Source organism: Artemia franciscana, chromosome 15 (genome assembly GCF_032884065.1).
Source record: "Artemia franciscana chromosome 15, ASM3288406v1, whole genome shotgun sequence".
Classification (NCBI taxonomy): Eukaryota; Metazoa; Arthropoda; class Branchiopoda; order Anostraca; family Artemiidae; genus Artemia; species Artemia franciscana.
In genome coordinates, this window is record NC_088877.1 from 44,042,961 (window position 1) to 44,066,542 (window position 23,582).

At 34.9% G+C, this 23,582-nt stretch overlaps 1 long non-coding RNA gene across 2 annotated transcripts in view; it reads left to right on the top strand.

Annotated features, from left to right (window-relative positions):
- The window catches only part of LOC136036518 (uncharacterized), a 40,613-nt gene that overhangs the window by 12,476 nt on the left and 4,555 nt on the right, over positions 1–23,582 (top strand). For both annotated transcript variants that reach the window (XR_010619742.1, XR_010619741.1), the window contains 3 exons: positions 7,543–7,770; positions 16,353–16,649; positions 20,992–21,137. This is a non-coding gene — a long non-coding RNA (uncharacterized LOC136036518). The remainder of the gene's footprint in view (positions 1–7,542; positions 7,771–16,352; positions 16,650–20,991; positions 21,138–23,582) is intronic.

Below are 23,582 nucleotides of genomic sequence, written 5' to 3' on the forward strand. Positions count from 1 at the left end.
GTTTTAGGTTTTAATTTCGCTCCTTACTTTCATTTAAAAAAAAAACTTTTTTTTAAAGTTAAATCAGTATAATAAGACTCTTTTGATGTATTTATTGCTTTAAAAATTCTGTTTTTTTTCTTTGTGGACATAAGCCAAGATGTTCTGCGGGAAAATCTTGCAAACAATTTCATCGGGGACAATTCCACCGGAAAATTTTCCCATTTGTAAAATCGTGTATTCAAAGCAAGAAAGACAAATAAGACAAGCAAGAAAGACAGCAAGCAAGACAAGTAAGAAAGACAAGCAAGAAAGACAAATAAAAAGAATTTACAGAAGAATTCTGGGTTTTTTTACACAAAGAAAATTCCCCCAAAGTCCTTGCGGGAAACTCCCCTGAAAAATGAAAAATTTCCTAGGATTTCCAATGACAAGTAGTATATGTAAGCAATGGGCAAATTATTAAATAGCTCGTGGTAACAAACTGTAAGTAAGAAGCGATGCGGCTCAGTAGTACCCAAACGCTTACGAAACAATCAAATTTCGATGCATGAAACTCATCAAATTTAATGGTAGCCATCAAAAGTTTTGAGACTGAGAAAATTTGCATAATTTTTGGAAACACTCCCAAAACATAAGTATTTTTAATGAAAATCTCTCCAAAAGCTTCAACATTTCAGAGAACCCCACTGCAGAGGTTTCAAGCTCCTATGTGCAAAAATGTGGATTTTTATTTATTTTTATTTTATTTTTTTGTCGATTTCGGATGCGTGCTTGTGTTTCAAACAGTTCGTGGTAACGAACTGTAGTAAGGAGCGACCCGGCTCAATAGTAACCAAAACTCTAAGAAATGGAATTTTGATACCAATAGCTACATCAAAAGAATCGCATTTTAATGCTGGTTTTAAATATATAAGTTTCATCAAGTTTAGTCTTACCCATCAAAAGTTACGAGCCTGAGAAAATTTGCGTTATTTTAGAAAATAGGGGGAAACGCCCCATAAAAGTCATAGAATCTTAACGAAAATCACACCATCAGATTCAGCGTATCAGAGAACCCTACTGTAGAAGTTTCAAGCTCCTATCTACAAAAATGGGGAATTTTGCATTTTTTGCCAGAAGGCAGATCACGGATGCGTGTTTATTTGTTTTTTTGTTTTTTTTTTCTTTTTCCCAGGGGTGATCGTATCGACCCAGTTGTCCTAGAATGTTGCAAGAGGGCTCATTCTAACGGAAATGAGAAGTTCTAGTGCCCTTCTTAAGTGACCAAAAAAATTGGAGGGCAACTAGGCCCCCTCCCACGCTAATTATTTTCCCAAAGTCAACGGATCAAAATTCTGAGATAGCCATTTTATTCAGCGTAGTCGAAAAACCTTATAACTATGTCTTTGGGGACGACTTACTCCCCCACAGTCCCCGTGGGAGGGGCAACAAGTTACAAACTTTGACCTGTGCTTACATATAGTAATGGTTATTGGGAAGTATACAGGCGTTTTCAGCAGGATTTTTTTGGTTTGGGGGAGGGGTTGAGAAGAGGGGGATATGCTGGGGGAACTTTTCTTAGAGAATTTGTAATGGGAGAAGAAAATTTCCATGAAGGGAGAGCAGGATATAGGCTACTAGCATTATTTAAAATAAAAACAATTAAAAAATAAAAGTGAAAAAGCTTTTTCAGCTGGAAGTAAGGAACAGCAATAAAACTTAAAACAAACAGAAATTATTACCCATATGAGGGGCTCACCTCCCTCAGGAAAAACAATTAAAAAATAAAAGTGAAAAAGCTTTTTCAGCTGGAAGTAAGGAACAGCAATAAAACTTAAAACAAACAGAAATTATTACCCAGATGAGGGGCTCACCTCCTTCTAATACCTCGCTCTTTACGCTAAAGTATTTTCAGTAATTTCAACTACTTATTCTACGGCTTTTGTGATTCAGGGGGTCATTCTTAATGAATTGGGATAAAATTTAAGCTTTAGTGTAAAGAGCGAGGTACTGACGATGGGGCGAATCCCCTCATATATGTAATAAAAACATGAGAATACAAAAGTTCTTTACGTAAGCTAATTTATAAGTTACGTAAATCTTTTACCAATAAAAAGATTCGTAAAAAATTAAAAGTTCTAGTTGCCTTTTTAATTAACCGAAAAATCGGGGGGCAACTAGGTTTCCTCCCCCGCTCTTTTTTTCTCAAAATCATTCGATCAAAATTATGAGAAAGCCATTAAGCCAAAAAAAAATATGTAAATTTCGTTTTGATTATTCCTCTGCGGAGAGCCAAAATCAAAACATGCATTGATTCAAAAACGTTCAGAAATTAAATAAAAAAACAAGTTTTTTTAACTGAAAGTAAGGAGCGACATTAAAACTTAAAACGCACAGAAATTACTTCGTATATGAAAGAGGCTGCTTCCTCATCAACGCCCCGCTCTTTACGCTAAAGTGTTTTACTGTTTTAAAAAGAAGAATTTAGAGAAAGAGTCAAACTTTAGCGTAAAGAGCGGGGCGTTGATGAGGAAGCAGCCTCTTTCATATACGAAGTAATTTATGTGCGTTTTAAGTTTTAATGTCGCTCCTTACTTTCAGTTAAAAAAACTTGTTTTTTTTATTTAATTTTTTCAGGGGTGATCATATTGAGCCACTGATCATAAAAGGTCCTGAGAGGGATCATGTGATTGCAAATCGAAATTCCTAGTTTGGTTTTTAAGTGACCAATAATATTAGAGGGAAGCTAGCCCCCATCCCACGCCCATTTTTCTCTCGTCACCTGCTCCAAATTTTGAGATAGCCATTTTGTTCAGCGTATTCAAAAAATTCTAACAAATATGTCCTTGAGGATGACTGAACCCCATCCCTCATTTCTCTCGGGAAAGGGCTGCAAGTTATGAACTTTGCCCATTGTTTACATACAGTATTGGTCGTCGGGAATGGTACATACGTTATCAGGGAATTTTTCGGGTGGAAGAGATCGGGGAGTAATGTTTGAGAATCTTTCCACGAAGGAATAGAGAAGGAAATGTTTCGTGGAGGGGGAGCGAGATTTCCCAGCATTATTTTGGAAACGATCAGAAATTTGAAAAAATGTGTTCAGCTGAAAGTAAGGAGCAACATTAAAAGTTAAAACGAAGAGAAATTATAACGTATATGAGTGGGGTGATTACTCCCTCGTCAATACCTCGCTTTTTACTCCAATGGTTTTTTAGTACTTTTAAAAGAAATATTTATTCTAAATAAAAGGCCTTTGCGATTTAGGAATCATTCTTAGAGAATTGAGAAAAAATTTGAGCTTTAGTGTAAAGGGCGAAATAACAAGGGGGGGGGGGCTTCCTGATACATGTAATAATTTCTGTTTTTTTAATTTTAATGTGGCTCCTTATTTTCAGTTAAAAAAAACTTGTTTTTTTTTCTATTCAATAAAACTTAAAAAACATTTTTACGATGCGATTATCTGATTATGTTGTAGTTAGAGAGGGAGTTAGAGAGGGAGGGAGATACGTCCAATAGTCATTTTAATGCCTAAACATCCTAGCTCTCATTGAGTCTTCACATAAATACAGAATTAGATCTAATAGAGAGAAAATGAGAGAGGGGAAGTTGAAATTGATGTATAATCACCAGGGCACTCGCCAAGACTTTTTTAAAGGCATTTTTTTTCTACATGGGATGTTTTCCGAGGGATATATTGTTCACGGAGAAAATATCGCCCCCTGCGTTATACGCCTTGGAAGTATGGGTACTCATAAAAGGAGAAACAATCGCTAGATTTTTTCTAGAAAAATTTTCTACAGTTTGTTTTGAGTTTTGTTTCGGAAAACACGGATTTCAAACAATAAGCTGTGCGAAAAGTGTGGTTCAATCTTCGTCTCTATGGCTATTAAATAAAAAAACAAGTTTTTCTTTAACTGCAAGTAAGGAGCGACATTAAAACTTAAAACAAACAAAAAATATTCCGTATATAAAAGGGGTTGTCCCCTCCTCAACACCTCGTTTTTGGCACTGAAGTTTGACTCTTTCTCACAACTCTACTTTTTAAAACAACAAAAAAACTTTAGCGTAAAGAGTGAGGTGTTGGGGAGGGGACAAAAATTGCAAAATGATCCTAACTGTTAGATATAGAATATTGAAAGCACGTCTCCCCTTGAAAGGCCACTGGAATTGGACTATGTCCAGCTTTCTTTAAAATTAGAAAATTTAGAAAACTGAAGTAGGGGCTTTTCTATCTTTATGATGAGTAATAAAAGGTATTCGGAATCAGAGGGTGATTGAGTCAATCTGTCATCGTTGCAGAGATAGCTATAGCCTAGTAAAGATCAAACTAACGCCTATAGTAACTATAAACAAGCTTAAAACCTTATTATAAAAAGAACTGTGCAAAAAACTTGTAACATGTCCCTAAATTGGTAGGAATTTGAGAACATTGCGCTTTACTGAAAACTCAAAATCAAAACAGCAAAACACTGTCAGGATCCCAAAATAAATACCCTAGAGAAAATACAAGACTAAGTTAATTTTCAGATTCATAGAAATTTTTATCATATATTGCATGTCAGTTTGCTTGTACCAATAATAAGGGTAGATGTTGCATAAAGTAAGAAGCAATATGTTTTGTTCATTTTTAATTGTCAATTTAGTTCTTTACTTTCATCAGTAAAATTTTTTTCTTCAAATAGTATCCTTTAGGTTTTTATAGTATCTATATATCTATATATCTATATATCTATATATCTAATAGTATCCCTAAATTGGTAGGAATTTGAGAAAATTGCGCTTTACTGAAAACTCAAAATCAAAACAGCAAAACACAATCAGGATCCCAAAATAAATACCCTAGAGAAAATACAAGACTAAGTTAATTTTCATATTCATAGAAATTTTTATTATATATTGCATGTCAGTTTGCTTGTACCAATAATAAGGATAGACGTTGCATAAAGTAAGAAGCAATATGTTTTGTTCATTTTTAATTGTCAATTTAGTTCTTTACTTTCATCAGTAAAATTTTTTTCTTCAAATAGTATCCTTTAGGTTTTTTTTGGAGATTGATATGAAAACTATGGGTTATGCAAATTTCATTGGCCACTTCGTGCCTCATTAAAGCTTCTTACTACGTACTAGCACACATGTGGGGAAAACTGAAGGGCTTCACCTCCACCCTGATCTCCAAGAAATCTGTACCTATTAGATTTTCCTTCCACGTATTTTAATAACATTTACATGACGAAAATGAAGAAATATAAACGAAAAATAGATCCACGTGTTAGGGGTGCCAAAACAAACCGCAAAAACAGTCATAATTAGTTTTTCCATGCTAGGGATTTCCGCTCTATAATTGGGATTTTTGTGTCTCTTAGGGGCATTTATGGAATGTTTGGGGATTTTTAGTGATTTTTATGCGTCTTTTAGATTTTCTGCGGAATTTTTAGTTTTTTTTTGTAAATCCAGTGATTTTTCATGATATAGCAAATATATTCATTATTCGATCAAATAAATCATACAGGTGCTAACTGATTAAAAAAAATGGAACATTGTGGCCCATTGCACCTCCCAATATGTGCCAAATTAGTAATTATGCAAATATACCACCTATGAAACAGTTCGTGGTAACAAGCTGTAGTAGGGAGCGACCTGGCTCAATAGTTACCGAAACTCTAAAAAACAGAATTTTGATACCAATAGTTACATCAAAAGAATCGTATTTTAATTCTGATTTTAAATTAAGTTTCAGTCTTACCTAAGAGTTCCCCTAAATGTCGTAGAATCTTAACGTCTATCCACAAAAATGTGGAATTTATATTGTTTGCTTAAAGATAGATCACGGATAGGTGTTTATTTGTTTGTTTGTCTTTGTTTTCCAGGGGTGATCGTAACGACCCAATAGTCATAAAATACTGCAAGAGGGCTCACTCTATCGGAAATTAAAAGTTCTAGGACTCTTTTCAAGTAGCAAAACCTGGAGGGTGCTTAGTCCCCCTCCCACGCTCATTTTTCCCAAAGTCACCAGATCAAAATTCTGAGGTAGCCATTTTATTCAGTATAGTCGAGTAACCTAATAACTATGTCTTTGGGGACGACTTAGTCCACCACAGTCCCCGTGGAAGGGGCTACAAGTTACAAATTCTGACCAACGTTTACACATAGTAATGATTATTGGGAAATGTACAGACGTTTTTAGGGGTATTTTTTGTTTGGAGGAGAGGGGCTACGTGGGAAAATCTTTCCGAAGAGGAATTTGTCATGAGGAAAGAAAATTTCCATGTAAGAGTGCAGGATTTTCTTGCATTATTAAAAAAAAACGATGAAAATATAAATATGAAAAGTTTTCTCATGTAAACGTAAGGAGCAGCATTAAATCTTAAAACGAACAGAAATTATTCCACATATTAGGGGTTCACTTCCTCCTAATACCTCACTCTTTGCGCTGAAGTATTTTTAGTTATTTCAACTATTTATTCTACGGCCTTTGGGATTCAGGGGTCATTGCTAAAGAATTGGGACAAAATTCAAGCTCTTTTGTAAAGAGTGAGGTACTGATGGGGGCGACCCCCTCATATTCGCGATAAAACGTACGAATATAGGACTTCGTTACGTAAGTTAATTCGTAAGTTACTTATATTTATTACCTACAAGAATGTTGATAAAAAATTAAAAGTTCTAGTTGCCTTTTTAAAGAACCAAAAAATTGAAGGGCAACTTGGCTTCCTCATCCTCTTCCTTTTTTCTCAAAATCGATCGATCATAACTATGAGAAAGCCAATTAGCAAAAAAAAATTATATACAATTTTCGTTTTAATTATTTATATACGGAGAGCCAAAATCAGAACATGCTTTGATTCTAAACTGTTCAGAAATTCAATAACAAATTCAATTTTTTTTTAACTGAAAGTAAGGAGCGATATTAAAACTTAAAACGAACAGAAATTGTTCCATATATAAAAGGGGTTGTTCCTCCTCAAAAACTTGCTCTTTACGCTAAAGTTTTTTATTGTTTAAAAAAGTGAAGTTGTGAGAAAGAGTCAACTTTAATGTAAAGAGCCAGGTGTTGAGGAGGGGATAACCCCTTTCATATGCGGAATAATTTCTATTTGTTTTAATTTTGAATGTCGCTATATAATGGCAGCCATGAATAAATGACTCAGTAATTTCACTACCCTGCAAGTAACTGATACCGCTCAACACTTACTTTGTAAATAGTATGTCAAAAATATGATGGGTATAAAAATGAATGAAATGAATCAATAATTGTTTCCTTTTTGGAACAAAAATTTTAATGGGTTTTAAGAAAAAGATTATAAAGACTGTAATGTATAGAGGGTTTGTCCACTTTTAAAATCGTTTATGCAAGTTGACGAGTGCCAAGTATGGTGAAGGTTTCCTAATATTAGCGTAGCATAGCGTTCAAGTAATGCCCTTTTATAGTGTTTCAGGAGAGAGAGGCCTAAATGACATTATATGAATGTACCTTCTGCCTAATTATTTTGTCACGATATGCCTTTGGCTAATATTCTCACCAGTTTTTATTTACGATTTTTTTAGACCTAATGAAAAAAATTCGTTTTCATTTTCTAGCCCATATCAAAACTATCCCCTGCAAGGTTTGCGGGAATAAGTGAAGTGGAGTCCATTATGGAGCAATTACATGTGAAGGCTGCAAGGCTTTCTTCAAAAGATCACAACCACCGATGACAAAATACAAATGCCTAAGAGGAAAAAACTGCTTGTTCGACAAAGCCACCAGAAACCAATGTCAATATTGCAGACTGCAAAGATGTTTGACATTGGGAATGTCCAGAAACGGTAAGTTTTCCCCTTTTCAAGGTATTTTAATTTTAATTAGTTCATTAAACAGTAAGTGGGAAAAATGAGTCTAGGGGTTTATTCCCCGCTGAAAATATTATTCCCCGCTGAGGCTGCGCAATAATCCTCAAAACAACATAAAATAAAAAACGGTTTTATAGGCCTCACCGATGTACTATTTTTCTTATTTGGATATACTTTCGACCTAAAGAATAAATATGTTTTGAAAACGGTTTTATTTTCTTTTTATTGCAACAGTCACTGTCATAATAAGTATTTATACCTTATAATAATTTATAATGTAATGAATATATAAACACATCATTAGTCTTCTTATGATAATACAAAATGACGATTTAAGGCCTATTAGAAATAGTTTCGTATAGGGGGCTCGTCAGCAAGTCCTAGCTATATTAACAACAAACAATAGAATAAATTCAAAACAACATCTATTAATAGTTTCCAGTTATAATTTCCAATCACCAGTTTGCATTATTTTATTGTTCTTATCGTTCTTTTTTTTTCTTTTTTTTTTTTTTACTGTTCAATCTGAAGAAAGCTCTTACCTTAGTGGAATTTTATGACTCGATATACGGTCTTCTTCCAGTACTGTAACAAGGCAGACGTTCTATCGATAAGCTGTTCATAGAAATGAAATTCTTAATAAATCATTATGGAATACCTTGATCATAACATTAAGCGGAATTACATGAGTTGATCCTCTGAGAATCCTATTTCGGAAACTCTAAGCCGGTAAGTCAACCCTCAAAATGGTCAATGGACTTCAGCCTTAAAAAAAATCCTCAGTTTAAAAGCTATCTCAACTTTTTCACCACTTCAGGTTCAAACCATCAATAAAATCCGTTTTTATTAACAGATCCCCGCACAATTTCCCCCCAAAACTCCAGTGTACGTGCCTGTTCTGGGAATTTCGACTGAATGTTATCAAAAACGAACTGTTTATAAGAAATGATAATAAGATAAATAAGAAATGATAATAAGAAATGATATTTGATAATAATAATATAATAATAAGAAATACAAATTAAATATTTTGAATATCTTTTCTTTTCTGTTTATGTGTCACTTCTATGGCAGTGTGAAAACCTCATATTTAACACGGAACATAAATCTTAATGGCCAAAAATTATTGGAAAATCACTAGGGTCGGAACTTTTTAAACCGTTCCTTGGCAGTTTTAACATTTTTCCCCAGTACCTTGCCAGGGAAAATTCTTCGATTAGAGTTTCAAAACTACGACAGATTAAAACCACAGAAGCAAATAATTTTAAGGCATATCTTTTTTCATAACAATTCATCTACTCAACTTCCTTACATACCTGTCGGTATTTATCTACATATCTGCCGGTATTCGACAAAAGTTGCTAAACTGGGAGCTTGAATGTGAGGCGAAAATCTTCTTTTATTAAAAAATCAGAAATTGAATTTTTATATCTTATAGCTGAACTGTGGCAATTCTATTCTTAAATAATTTCCTCTACATGTGTTGGATTCATTAATATAGAATAGATTTGAAATTCAAAAGAATATGATTTGTATTGATAAAATTTTATTGTAATTTATGACATGCTAGCTATTGGAGGCCGAGAAAACTCAAAATATACAGATATTAAAGTTCCTTGTATTTGATTGTCAGCAATTTTGAATTTTTCTCTGGTGAAATTTGAAAGGTTTTTTTTTCAAATTGGTAGTTGTTAATTATAACAACCAAACCAACATTTGGACAACATGAAGTTAGAAATCGATTCTTACTACATAATATGTAAAATGACTGTAGCTAACACGTTTTGCAGGCAGACCTGCCATACATTTTCCCCCCAAAGCCCCTAGTTTGTCGATATATAGTGCATATTATTGAAGCCTAATGCAATCTGTCACCTGTCACTTGTTTTTCCTGTTCTTGTTTTGTCACAGTCATTCAATTTACAGGCACACGGGCTGAAAAAAAGAGATCCATCTTTGAAGAAGAGATGTGAAACATTTAATTTGGGATATTTGTTTGCATATTAAGGGGGGGGGAGTAAAGTATAGTGGGTTTAAATGCAAACTATGTTAACTAAAACTTTTCATCATATTATGCAGTGAGAATTGTTTTCTATTTTTGCTTCTTGTGGGTGATTACTATAATGAACAAGAACCCTCAAATCTTGAAAGAAAAAAAAAATTAATTTTCAAATTTACGATGACGCAAAACTCTTTTGAAAGAAATGCAATTTGTATCCCAATTTTATCAAATCCAGCTTTGATCAATTTTGATCTAATTGTTGGAAGTGATTATGGTGTCTGAGTAACATAAGTAAAACAAAATTGGATTGAGTATTTTCACTGAAAAATAAGCTAATTCAAATTACCCAAAAAAATTTTTTTCGTGAAAGCATTTAAAAATCAAGAAAACTATATGCAGACATTTCAATTTTGGGAATTCTTTATAATTTCTTGAAGAAATTTTGCAAAGAATTGCCAAATTTCTGGTCCATGAATTTGTCCATCTTGAAATCACAAAGATTCGATTATATTTTTCTTACCATTCTTGTCATTAACCTTAAGACACTTTGTAAACCTATTTAAAAAAAAATTTGATAACTTCCTATCATTCCTATTTTGAACTGTTTTACTTTCGTTAAAAAAAATTAGGGTGAGAAGTGACATTTTTTTTGTACCAGAAAATATTTCTAGTTGGGATGTGTTAAATCATTTCATAAATTGACAAAATATGTCCCCTTTTTGCCTTTTTATGTCATTGTTTCTAGGCTCATCAGAATACGTCTATTTGGCATCCAGTCGGCAACCCTGATTCTGTGTAAACATGGTTGGCCGGTTAAGGAAAAACTCGTTAAAGATGACCATTTTCACATTTTTTTTTTGAAAACTTACTTTTATTTCGTATTGGAACAACCTTTGTCTCTTTTTAGCAAAAACCTGTTAGTTCTATCTAAAGTTTTGATTGTAAACACACTTAGTCTGCCTAAGATCGTGCCCTTAGTGTAAACATACATAAAATAAGCAATCCACCGTTCATTATCCCTTACTATAAAATGGCTATAAAAGAGCAAATATGAAAGGACAGGTGAATTTGTGTGCTCTTCATTTTTTGTCCTCCTCAAAATTTGAAAAGAAAATCTTTTTGGTATTTTTTGATGAAAAATGCCTTTAGCTAAGGATTTTCATTTTAAAAACGACCAATTTGTCCCCTCTTAGACATTTAAAAACACATTATAGGGTGAACGGGGACTGACGCTTCCCTTGTTTATTGAGGTACATCCCAGGGAGAAGGTGGGGTCACAACAGTATTGTGCATTGCGTTAATTTTTGAGAATATATTAAATACACCTTTTGACTTGATAATATTTGGTGATATGATTATTCGGTTACGTAATAATGGATTCTATTTACGTATGCCCTGTGATGAACTTTTTACAACGACAAATAGCGAAGGATAAAGACATAGTAATAAAAATAGCTGCAAAGTTTTTTGGGAAAGAGGGGATCAAACAGGCGATAGAAGTGTGCAAAACGGCTTTGGACCTTGACGTCCTTGATATACGCTGAGTTATGTATCCTATTGCTACTTTCTTGAACGATTTCTTCATTTGATCAGCAGCCCCGTAGAGCGTGGTATGCAGTTGCCACTTTTCGTGATTGTAGACCCATCTGATGTACCTTCCATTCCTAACAACCCAAGTACGATCGTAGCTTAGCACCTTAATGATTGCGTAAAAATGTTGAACTTGCAATGGAATAACAGGAAACTACAGTCCAAAATCCAAACCCAGTAGCCTGGTCCTCAGCGCCAACTTGTCAGCCCGAAACTATCCCTCTAGTATTGATGAACATCCCTGAAGAATTAAACGTGCAGAATCCTACGAAAAACGCAAATTTATTCAAAAGCTTGGGTGTGCTGACAAGGTAAAACACATTACGGCTTGCAGGGATAGGCTTGTCGTGCATATGTCAGATGAAGAGTCCGCTATAGCAGGTGTCGCCCAGTGTAGCAGCAACAATGCCAAAATGAACATTTTGGCATTGTTAAAATGGATACTGAATTCTATGTTTCTCAAATCCCAAGCGTTGTCGATAATTTTGAAAATTCTAGATATTTCGGAAACTCTCGAATGGTTCAGCTGAAATTCAGATCAAAAGAAGCGTTGGACCTCGCAATTAAGTACGGTGTCAAAATAGAGTACTGTTTGTTTCGAGTTACCATGCCCATTGAAAAGCCTATACAGTGCCATAGCTGCCAAAATTTCGGTCACTTAGCACGCGACTGTACCGGTCCAAGCAAGTGTAGCTTATGTGCAAGAAATCATAGTATCCATGATCAGGTGTGCTTGGTGCAAACCATCAAGTGCACTAACTGTGGGGGGAACCACCGGAGTAATAGCCTAATGTTTGCTGAGCTTAAAAGGCATCTTTCGGTCCAAGAGCCTGCGAGAAGAAATTTGACAATTGTTCGTGATCAGTAAACCCTAATTGATAAGTAGCATTGTGTCTGTATTTCACCAGAATATCAACGGTGCTCGTGAAAAATTAAGGTCTCTTGAGCCCATACTTTGTACTTCTGATATTGTGTGCTTTACTGAACATCTTCTAAATGCTGATAATGTTTCAATTCTGGATGTATCCACAGAACACAAGTTTTTTGAGGTTCCTGCTAAAGCGACATCAGGTCGCCCGTCTGGTGGTTTCATAATAGCAGCTCGTAAAAAGTTCAATAGTAGTTATTTTGAATCCTCTGATTTTTACGTGTCAGTTGATCTAGACTACCGTGTTTAGTTTGTGTTTATAAAGGTAAAGGTAAAGGATACGGCATTAGACTTTACAGTCCGTACCGGCGGTGCTGATCTCCGTTTCTTGGCCCTTCAGCCAGGAAGTGCAATGGGGGGTTGGGGGCCAGCCATCCTGTGCTTTCGCACACCCTTCCTGTTTACCTTCCCCAGATTTCTCCAGGTACCCATTTAGAGCTGGGTCGACTCTGGCTAAGCTTACAGAGTCACGCCACTGACCCCCGTCCCAAACTGAAGAATTGGGTACACCGGGATTCGAACCCGCGTCCTCTCAGACAAGGGATCCCGAATCCAGTGCACCAACCCACTCGGCCAGGACGTTATATATGCCTACAAATTATCAAAACGAGGTGTCCAGTCGTAAATATATGCCTACAATTTATAATTGTAGCATATATAAATATGCCTACAAATTATCAAAATGAGGTGTCCAGTCGTAAATATGCATGATTATGCGCATCTCTCTCAGCGCAGCTAATAAGCCACTCCTAATTTGCGATAAGTTTGCGGTAAAATCAGAGGATTCAAAATAACTACTATTGAACTTTTTACTTTCAGTTCATTTCATTTAATTTCTGAACGTTTTGAATTAATGCATCTTTTTACTTTGGCTCTCCGCACATAAATAATTAAAACAAAATTTGCTTATTAAGTTTTTTGGCCAAATGGCTTTCTCATAGTTAAATCAGAAGATTTTGAGAAAAAAGGAGTGGGGGAGGAGACATAGTTACCCTCCAATTTTTCGACTACTTAAAAAGGCAACTATAACTTTTAATTTTTTAGGAAGGTTTTCATTAGTAAAAAATATACGTAACTCACGAATTAACTTACGTTACGAACTTCCATATTGGTATGTTTCTATTACGTATATGAGGGGGTTTACCCCCCTTTTCAATACCATGCTCTTTACACTAAAGCTTGAATTTTGTCCTAATTCCTTAAGAATGACCCCTGAATCACAAAGGCTGTAGAATAAATTGTTGAAATTACTAGAAATATTTTAGCGTAAACAGCGAGGTATTACGAGAGGGTGAACTCCTCATATGCGTAATAATTAATGTTCGTTTTAAGTTTTAATGTTGCTCCTTACTTTCCGTTGAAAAAACTTTTCATGTTTATTTTTTCATTGTTTTTTATATAATGATAGAATTCTCTTCTGCCATGAAAAATTCCTCCATGGAAAGTTCCTTCCACGTAACCCTCCTTAACTTCTCTCCCCCCTAAACCCAAAAAATCCCCCTCAAAACGTTTGCACACTTCCCAATGACAATTGCTATATGTAAACACTGGTCAAAGTTTGGAACTTGCAGTCCCTCCGACGGGGATCTTGGGGGAGTAAATCGTCCCCGAAGACATAGTTATTAGCATATCCGATTATGGTGAATAAAATGGCTATCTCAAAATTTTTATCAGGTGACTTTGGGGAAAATTGAGCATGGGGGGACCTAGCTGCCTTTAAATTTTTGGTCCCTTAAAAAGGGCACTAGAACTTTTAATTCCCATCAGAATGAGCCCTCTTGCAACATTCTAAGACCACTGGGTTGATACGATCACCCCTGAAAAAAAACACGCACCCGTGTTCGGTCTTCTGAGAAATTTTTTCTTACAAATATCCACATTTTTATAGATAGGAGCTTGAAACATCTATCTAGGGGTTCTCTGATACGCTGAATGCGATGGTGTGATTTTCATTAAGATTCTATGATATTTAGGGGTTGTTTCCTCCTATTTTCTAAAATAAGTCAAATTTTCTCAGGCTCGTAACTTTTGATGGGTAAGACTAAACTTGATGAAATTTATATGTTTAAAATCATAATTAAAATGCAATTCTTTTTAGGTAACTATTGGTATCAAAAGTTCATTTTTTAGAGTTTCGGTTACTTTTGAGCCGGGTCGCTCCTTACCACAGTTCGTTACCACGAACTGTTTGATTCTACATTCCCAAGGGATTTTATCTCTGCTAACAACTGGTGTGGACCCTTTTATTTGTGCATGTCTGTGGACATGGTATCGAAAAGTATCAATTCGCGTGCGAGTTGGAGGCAATGTGAGTAATGGTATTAATATTCGTCGTGGAATAAAACTATGTTCAGTGCTAAGTCCTGTGATTTTTAATAATGCTATTTGTTGGGCTACTTGCCATTTACCGCCATATCTAATTGAACCATATGTAGATGCAAGTCATTTGTCATATACGGATGATATTCTTCTTCTGTCTTGTGACCTCCAAGGGTTACAGAAAGCTGCTGACAGTGTTTGAGCTGCTTTAAATGGAAATGGTTTTTCAGTTGTCACTTCTAAAGCAGAAATTCTTATTTTCGATTCGGGTTCCCAACAATCCCTAAATGCTGCTCTTCAAATTGGTCCTACTACTGTATTTGCGTCTTCTTTACTCAAGTACCTTGGTCTCCCATTTGGGAGCTCGATTAAAGCTACTAGAACACTTATTATAAACTCGCTGAAGGAGAAACTGAGAAAATCAAATCGGTTATTTGCTAGGGTAATTTTTTATATATAGCCATTTGGATACGAAACAGTTACATTTCTAGGCGCTATGGAGTATTTGGAATATGTGAAAAAGTTGATGTAATCGACTCCCAATTCCGAGATCGTTGCGACAGAATTGTTTTTTTTCTCTTGCGTGCATGCTGAACTAAATATATATTATTAGTGTTCGACCTATAGTTCATCTTTTTTCTTTTTTGTGTTATTACGTGGGTGTAATTTGCTTTTCTTTTTTCATTCTTTATTAACTCCTCTATGATGCATTTTTTGTACAGAGGGTGTCAATAAATCATTATTATTATTATTCCAAAATTATTATTTGGCCTCTCCGCCTCAACTTACTCTGTATAACAGCATATACTCTAAGAAGGGTATTCAATCTAAGTGCCCCTTGAACTAACAATCTGTTATTTATTTCGACTTACTGCCATTTTTGTACTGGTCTTAGGCTGGTTTGGAATTCCCTAGAATTAGCTTTTGTAATTACTTTTTCTAGTCTTATGTTGTATGGGTCAGTCTTTGCTGAAACAAAGGCCGTATCGGTTGGGATTGGGGCAGTGGTTTTGAACACCTACGAAAATATTACTTGACTCATGAGTAGTGCATAAATTTCTTATAAACAAATTTTCAATGTGAATTTGTAAAGTTTATTTGTATCGAAGCTGAATAGATATCTAGGATAAACCCTTCGTTGCAAATATCATGATTTATTTTTCAATTTCATATTCAGTTATTTTTTTGTCAGATGTTGTTAACAATAACAAAATACAACAATAATAACAGCAAGAAAAAGATTTTGTTAACAGCTAACGATAACAGTAACAACAGTAACAAAAAGTTAACAGTAACAACAGTTAACAACAACAGTTAACAGTAACAAAATATATAAATAATAAATAATAATAATAACAGGGAAAATTTTTTGTCAACAGCTAAATTTAAGGTCTGAACCCACCCTGAGTGTAATTTTCAGTGTTGTCTCCTATAAAATTTACCTTACCATTCAAACTGCCTTACCATTTCAAACTGAGTATTATGCATGACTTGCGTTAACCTAACACCTTGAATTTGAAACTGAAGATTGTCCCCCCAATATTCATATAGAATTCATGAAAGTGGTACACTATTTTGAAGAATCAGCTGTATATACGGTTTAGAAATAACTAAATAATTAACTGCACTACAATGAAGCCAAATAAAATTGAATTATTTGATTCCACATCAGTGTCTGGAATGCATGTTTTGGTTTTCTAAAAAGGTTCTTGTTTTTAGTCATCAATTTTATGCGATACTGAAGCGAAATCAAATAATATTACAAAAGGATTTCCCTGGGCAGTGTGAACTTGCAGCCCTGAGTCACGAATCCTACAAACAGCATTGTGAAGAGGACCTGGGCAAAATTCAAGCTTAGTTATTTTTTCTCTAGAAGATTCCCCTTTATAAGCAGGACATATTGGTTTCTCATAGTTCCAAAAGAAAGACCGGTCTTAGAGCAGATGACTGTGTATATTATGCGTGAATATACACTGTCAAAGGTCCGAACAGGAGATTCTACAGCATGAAAGCATGGTGAGTAAAAAACTAATTTGATTTTGGACTTGGGCTTATTGTCAATAATTGTTAGATACACGATTATGACGGGATATTCACATTCGTCGGTTTGAATTTTGTGCAATCTAGTTTTAAAGTGATTAAGTTATTGCTATTTTTAGTTTTTTAGATTAGTTTTTAGATTTAGATTAAGTTTTTTCTGCGAAAAGTCTATTATGGAGGCTAAAATAGAACTTTTCTCTCGTGTTTACGAGGTCAAACGAGTACAAAGAGACGCCAAGGCGATCAAGCTAATTACCGTCACATTAAAGATATGATTGAAATCTTCCAAAAATTTGATACCAAAAATTTGTCTTTGCCGACATAAGTGAGTATTTTGCCTACCAAGGCTCCTGTTTTTCCTTCTGTGGCTTATTCTAGGCTCACCTCAAAGATTGTATGCATTGATTCAGAACTTAAGCAAATTCGTTAGAAGATAGCGTCTTATGATCTTGATTTCCCCTCCTTTAGCACCCCTGGCCCTCAGTCCTTGGATCGGGATCAGACAACTTTTGTTTTTTCAAATGTCCCATCACAAACAAACAATCCTAAAAAGCGTCGCAAAACAATAGACGGTACTCCTGGTCACGAATGCATTCATGACATTAGTCAATCTGGCGATATGCTTGTGGTACAAATTGATAAGATTGCTAGAAAGGACTTTTGCGATGCTTTTCCATCCGCAATGAGAGATTGTAACATCAAAGTATAAGAAACGAAATATATTGGAATCATTGAAAGTATACCGACCAATTTTGATGAGGGGTTGCTATTTGATTGTGGCAATACCACTCATACAAGATGAATAGGCAATCCTTTGGCTGTTAAGAGTGTTTTTTTTTTAAGCTGTTGCACTCGCTAATGCCCAACGACTTGGTATAAAGATTGGTTATGAGATATATCGAGTTTATGAATTCCAATGTCCACCCAAATACTGTTATTATTGCCAATCACCTAATCATTTAAGATCAAATAGTGAAAAAAAACGCTGTTCTCATTGCACAGGGAAACAGGGATCCTCGCCTGATTCTCCGTGCCAGGCTGCACCAAAACGTGCAAACTGTCAAGGCAATCACGTGTCATTTTCATTGAAATGCCAAATCCGTCGTGAACTTTCGACGAAACGGTCATCTTTTACAAGAAAATGGATGCTAAAGACTAACATCGCTATATGATTGTTCAATATTAACGGTACGAAGGATAAAGACGTTTCTTTAGATAGGAAACTAAAGATTTTGATGTTTTACTCCTTCAGAAACCTTCGTCCTAATTCTAGACAGTGGAATTCTAAAAGAGAATGGTACAAAGCAGACAGCCTCCTTTATTTTCTTACGCTCGTCAGTCTTCTATCAACTATTAAAACACCCTAAAATCTGTCACCTGCAAGAGTTGGATCCCCACAAGCCAGAATCCAGCTTAATATTTATTATAGCCACATTTGTCGCACTTAAAGAGGTCTGAAGAAGTAGCTGTTCCCCTATGTTGCTTTCGAGCCAAGATAAGATGTTCATTTCGGAAGGACGACCCAGAGCTCAAAACTATACAAAATTGGGCTAAATTGTGGCTCAAAATATGGTTAGCTTGCGGCCACCCCCTAAGGGGTAATGTTTTCGCTATTAAACAAAGAACAAAGCTGTATTTTAAACTTTACTCCGAAGAGTTAGATAATGATGTGTGCCAAATTTATGAGTTAGATAAATAATGGTGCCAAATTTCCAAAGACTTCTCGCCAATGAAAAAGCTGATTACTGTCGAGAAGTTCGGTAGATCACCTATGGCTGATCAAATTCCGAATGTATCATGGATCAGTTATTATTGTAATATATTCGATGCCGCTCTTTGTTCTAATCTTTTTCCTAAGAAAATCATTGAAGATCATGTACTTCCTGTTTGTATTGACCGTGTCAAAAGAAGTGTGGAGAGACTTAAATCGAAATCTTATGATATAGACGGGATCAGTGCTTTTCACCTCAATACTGAATCAGAAGAATTATGCTTATTCCTTGCAGCTATTTTTCCAGATGTGTTTATCCTCGTCTTTAGTCCCTGATCCTTTTTTATTTGGTAACATTTCAACAACTACGAAACGTGGTAAGGATCCAACTTTTTGCGCTTCGTAAAGGTCTATTACCGATGCTTGTACTTTACGTAAAGTATTTGAATCCTTTTTGCTCCCTGACCTCCTGAAGTTTTGCTCCCTGACCTCCTGTCTAAAGTAGATAATATGTCTAATCAGTTTGTCTAAGGCCGTATATAGGATGGCAACGTGCTCATCGTGCTTTAGCTTCGCTATCACTTGAGGTGCATAAAAATGGTAATGAGGATCATTATTGTGCGCTCAAAATTTAGCAAGATCTAAATAGAACTTTCTTAGTTCGTTAAGAAAGTTTTGAAAATTCTTCTAAGAAGATCATGAATAACTTATGTGCAAATTAGCCCCTTTCTTATGAATGCTTAATGATATTTTTGAGAATAGGATGGTTATTTTGCTGGGCTTATCCCTTTGGTTGAAAGCTTTTTGAATGCCACAGAAATCGAAACTGAAACCCATCAAAGACTTCATGATTACCTGAGGCTTATTTCTGGACGAGCAAGTGGAGAGTTACAGACTGTTGCTGCATGGATCAGGAGCTTTTTTCGAAGTCTATTAAACCATGTGAGGTTCCTATAGTAGTTGTAAAGCTTTGCAACTCTTTGAAACTAATAAAAGCTCAAGCTTCTATTTAGATAGGATGTTATAATCCAACTTGGTGCTAATGTGTTTATTATATCAACTCTTCGTTTTTGGTATGCTAATTCATATGTTCGACTCAAGTTGGGTGACACTTACGTTGGAAATATTTCTATCTGCTCTGGTCTTAGGCAAGGAATAATCCTATTCCACTCTCTTTTTAATTCTTCTCTTTATTCTGTTTTGTCACGTATTAATTCATCATGTTTTTTAGGCCTAACAAATATTTTGTATATTGCATTTGCAGGCGATTAACTTTTGGTTAGCTGCACTAAATCTTGCCTAATTAAGTCGACCCAGCTTGTTTAAAAGTCTTTGGAGGAAATTGACCTCGAACTTAATATTTAAAATTATGAATATTTAGTTTTTAATGCTAAAAATAAAAGTAGTTATCTTGCTTGTCATTCTTTTTCAGTTAAACTTGTTTCTTTGATTCGGTGGCTTGGTATTAGTGTTTGTTCATCTTTATTGACTTTTCGATCCTTGTGGGCTAAATGATATTAAAAGAAAACCTAAAATTGGGCACGCAAAAATTGTTCCCAACCTAAGCAGATTTTCACGAAAGGCTTTATCCAGACTTTACTCTACATATTCCGATCACTCTACATTGCTTCTGTCCCCTTTCCACCCGTTTTCTAATAATCAAGATTTACAAAATATAAGAGTTCTGTATTTTTGCTATTGCAAATATTAATTGCACCTGCCGCGTTCGTATTGAAAGTCGAAGATTATTAGAAGTTTTTTGCGACTGATATTATATCTTCTTATAAGAAAAACTTTACATTTGATTAAGTGCTGATGCCCGTCAATGCTTGGGTCCTTACCACCCTTTGATTAAGTTGTATTGATTGTATTTTCCGTGCTATTTTATTTTTCATTCCTTTAGTGTTTTTACTCCGCTTAAATTGTTAAAACAAACGGGTAATAAATAAATTATTATTATTATTATTAATTATTGATTTAAACAAAAAGAAATTACTAAAATAAGGACAAAAACTGGAATATGATTTGATGTTGTTTCATTAATAAAGAAATATTTACACTGAAACTAAAGAACAAAATAATTTTAATTTAGTGTATTCTACATGTGCTTTGAGATTTATCTTGAAAATATTTCAAATTTTGTTTTACTGATCATCAAATAAGCACTTCGTTTTGTTTTTGTAGCTCTCTTCTCAGGGTTTCACTTTTATTTCTATATAAATAACCTTTTCAAAAATGTTTATTGCAGAGGAGAGAGAAAAGAGGAGATTTATCTAGTATATCTTGTAGATTGAGGATTTATAGATTTAATCATTTTCGAATTCAATGGGAACTTTGAAAATCCAGTTTTATAAATAGTTAATTACAGAAAACATAAGAAAATAAAACTTGAAAAATATAGAACTTTCGTTGATACATGGGCAGTGTATTATATCAGATTTTTGTGTTTATTAGCTACAGGTAGAAAACAGAAAAAAAGAAAAAAAGTGTGAACATTTCAAATTAATATTTATGAAAAGTTTCAAATCAACATACATTTTGAAAAAAAAAGAAAAAAAAATTTCTTTGATGTATTTCTACTTTTGTTGCACCTTCATCTTATTCCAGGATTCTCTTAATTTGGGGTGTCGTTTGGAGGAGGCAGTCATCCCACCAATAATTTGAAGAAGAAAAATTGATTATACACTCTATGCCAATTGCCTATCTGGATATGGATTCTCACATTCTCCAATGTGAGAAGAAAGATCACTGATGTGTGTTTATTTGTTTCTTTGTTTTGTTTTTTTTAACAGGAGTGATTGCATTGAACTAGTGGACTTAAACTTCGAGGAAGGGCTTATTATAACCAAAATGAAAAGTACTAGTGCCATTTTTAAGTGACCAAGAAAATTGGAGGGCAACAAGCCCCTTCCTACAACACTTTTCCTAATATCATCTGATCAAAATTTTGAGATGGCTGTTTTCTTCAGCATAATTGAAAGGCCCAATAACTATGTCTATAGAGATAAAATAGCCCCCCACATCTCTTGGGGAACAGTTTTTAAGTTATTAAATCTACCCGTTGTATTATTCGCTATTGGAAAGCATGCATACATTTTTCATGAAGGGAGGGAAGGACGAATTTTTTGCTTGGAGGATATTTTGCACGGGGAGAATTTTATATGGAGAGAGGAGTTTATAGGGGATGAATATTCCAGGGGGAGTTTCACACTGGGTGAATTTGACATAATTTCTATACGAAATTTCTATATATGTCTTTCTCTCTCTTTACCAATTGAATTTCAGGCGTGGATATGCTAAGGATAATTATCCAAGGTAATTTTTTCTGAAAATCGAATTGTTCAGAGGATTTTTCTGAGGAGGCGGAGCCAGGTATCCTGGCCTTATTTGAAAAAAGATCAGCAATCAAATTTAAATAAAACAAGTTTTTTCAATTGAAAGTAAGGAGCAACATTAATACTTAAAATGAACAGAAATTATTACTATACGAAAGGGCTGCCCCCTCCTCAGCACCTCGCTCCTTACGCTAAAGTTTAGATTTTGTCCCAATTCCTTAAGAACAACTCCTGAAGCTCAAGGGTCATTTGATTAGAACAGTTATTAACTTATTTTTAAGTGCAGAAAAACTGTAGCGTGAAGAGCGAGGTTTTGAGGAGGGGGGAGGCAACCCCCCTTATATATGTAATAATTTCTGGATAACCAGTTTCTGGATAATCCCGAAATGAATAAAGCGAAAGAGACTGGAATAAGCAAATAAGTAATTCATCTAGTAATTATCAAGAATAATATAGGACCAAGAACTGATCCTTGCGGAACACCTATTTTAACACGCTATTTTCCTGAAGAAGAATCATTTAGTTGGGCATATAACGATTCCTTGAAAAACTTCTTAAAACATTTAAAGATTTTCCCCTCAAACCATACACCTCAGAATTCTTAAAAGGAAGTTAATGATCCACGGTGTCGAAAGCTTTCACCAGATCTAAAAATACAGCACGTACTTTAAACCACATCATTAATAATAGTTGTCAAATAAATCATTGCCTCATTTGTTGTCCTTTATTTATGGAACCCAAAATGAGTCTTTTTGATTTTTGAAAAAAACCATTAACTTATGATCCCCCCAAAAAAGCATGATTCTAATACTAAAACACTTCTCTAAGCCACGGGAAATGATGGGTAAACTAGATATCGGGGAGTATGTAGACATTTGTTGGGATAGGGATGGAATTATCTGCTGATGGGATTTTCCACGGGGATAACTTTTCATGGGGATGGAAGTTTACAGGGGGCTATTTTTTCAGGGGAAATTCTACACTGGGAGTGCCTGAATTCCTACACGAAATTCGTCTTATGTATTGCTTTTTCATTGCCGACTCGATTTTACGCGTGGAGATGTTAAGGGTAATTATCCAGGGTAAATTTTCACCAGGATTAAATTGTCTAGAGAATAAATCCTTGAGGAGTAGGGATTTTCCCTTGGAGGAATAGTCAGGTTTCCTGAAATTATTAAAAAAACGATCAAAAATTAAATTAAAAAACATTTTTTTTTTCAAAAGAAAGTAAGGAACAACAAATAAACTTTAAATGAACGAAAATTATTACGTATACGGGGGGGGGGGGTTAACTCCGCGAAATACCTCGCTCTTTACGCTAAAGTTTGAACGACATCACATTTTACAAAAAAACTTCTGATCTGAGGGGCTGTGTCGGGGAGGGTAGTTATCTTAAAAGACCTAATTTCTTCAACTACTTTGAACAAAATGGCTATATTAAAGTTTTTATCAGTGTTTGGGGAAATGATGGAAGCTGGGGGAGCATTCTCCCTCCAATCACTTTGACACTTTAAAAGAGAACTAGATCTTTCAATTTCCAATTGAAACAGCCCTGTTTGAAGTTTTTACGGCAATGCTTTCTATAAAAACCTTATATGTGCCGAGGGCATAACTTACAACCCTTGCCCTCAGGATTTTTTTTTTTTGGGGGGGGGGGTCGACCTCAGAGACATAATGTCCGGACCTTTGATTTACGTTGAACCAAATGGCTATCTTAAAATTTTGATTGGATGTGTTTTGGGAAATGATGTGCGTTGGAGGGGGTTAGTTACCTCTAATCACTTTTGACTGTTGTAAAGGACACTAGCTCTAACGATTTCCAATCGAATGAACCTTTTTTGGAGTTTCTACGACAACTCCTTT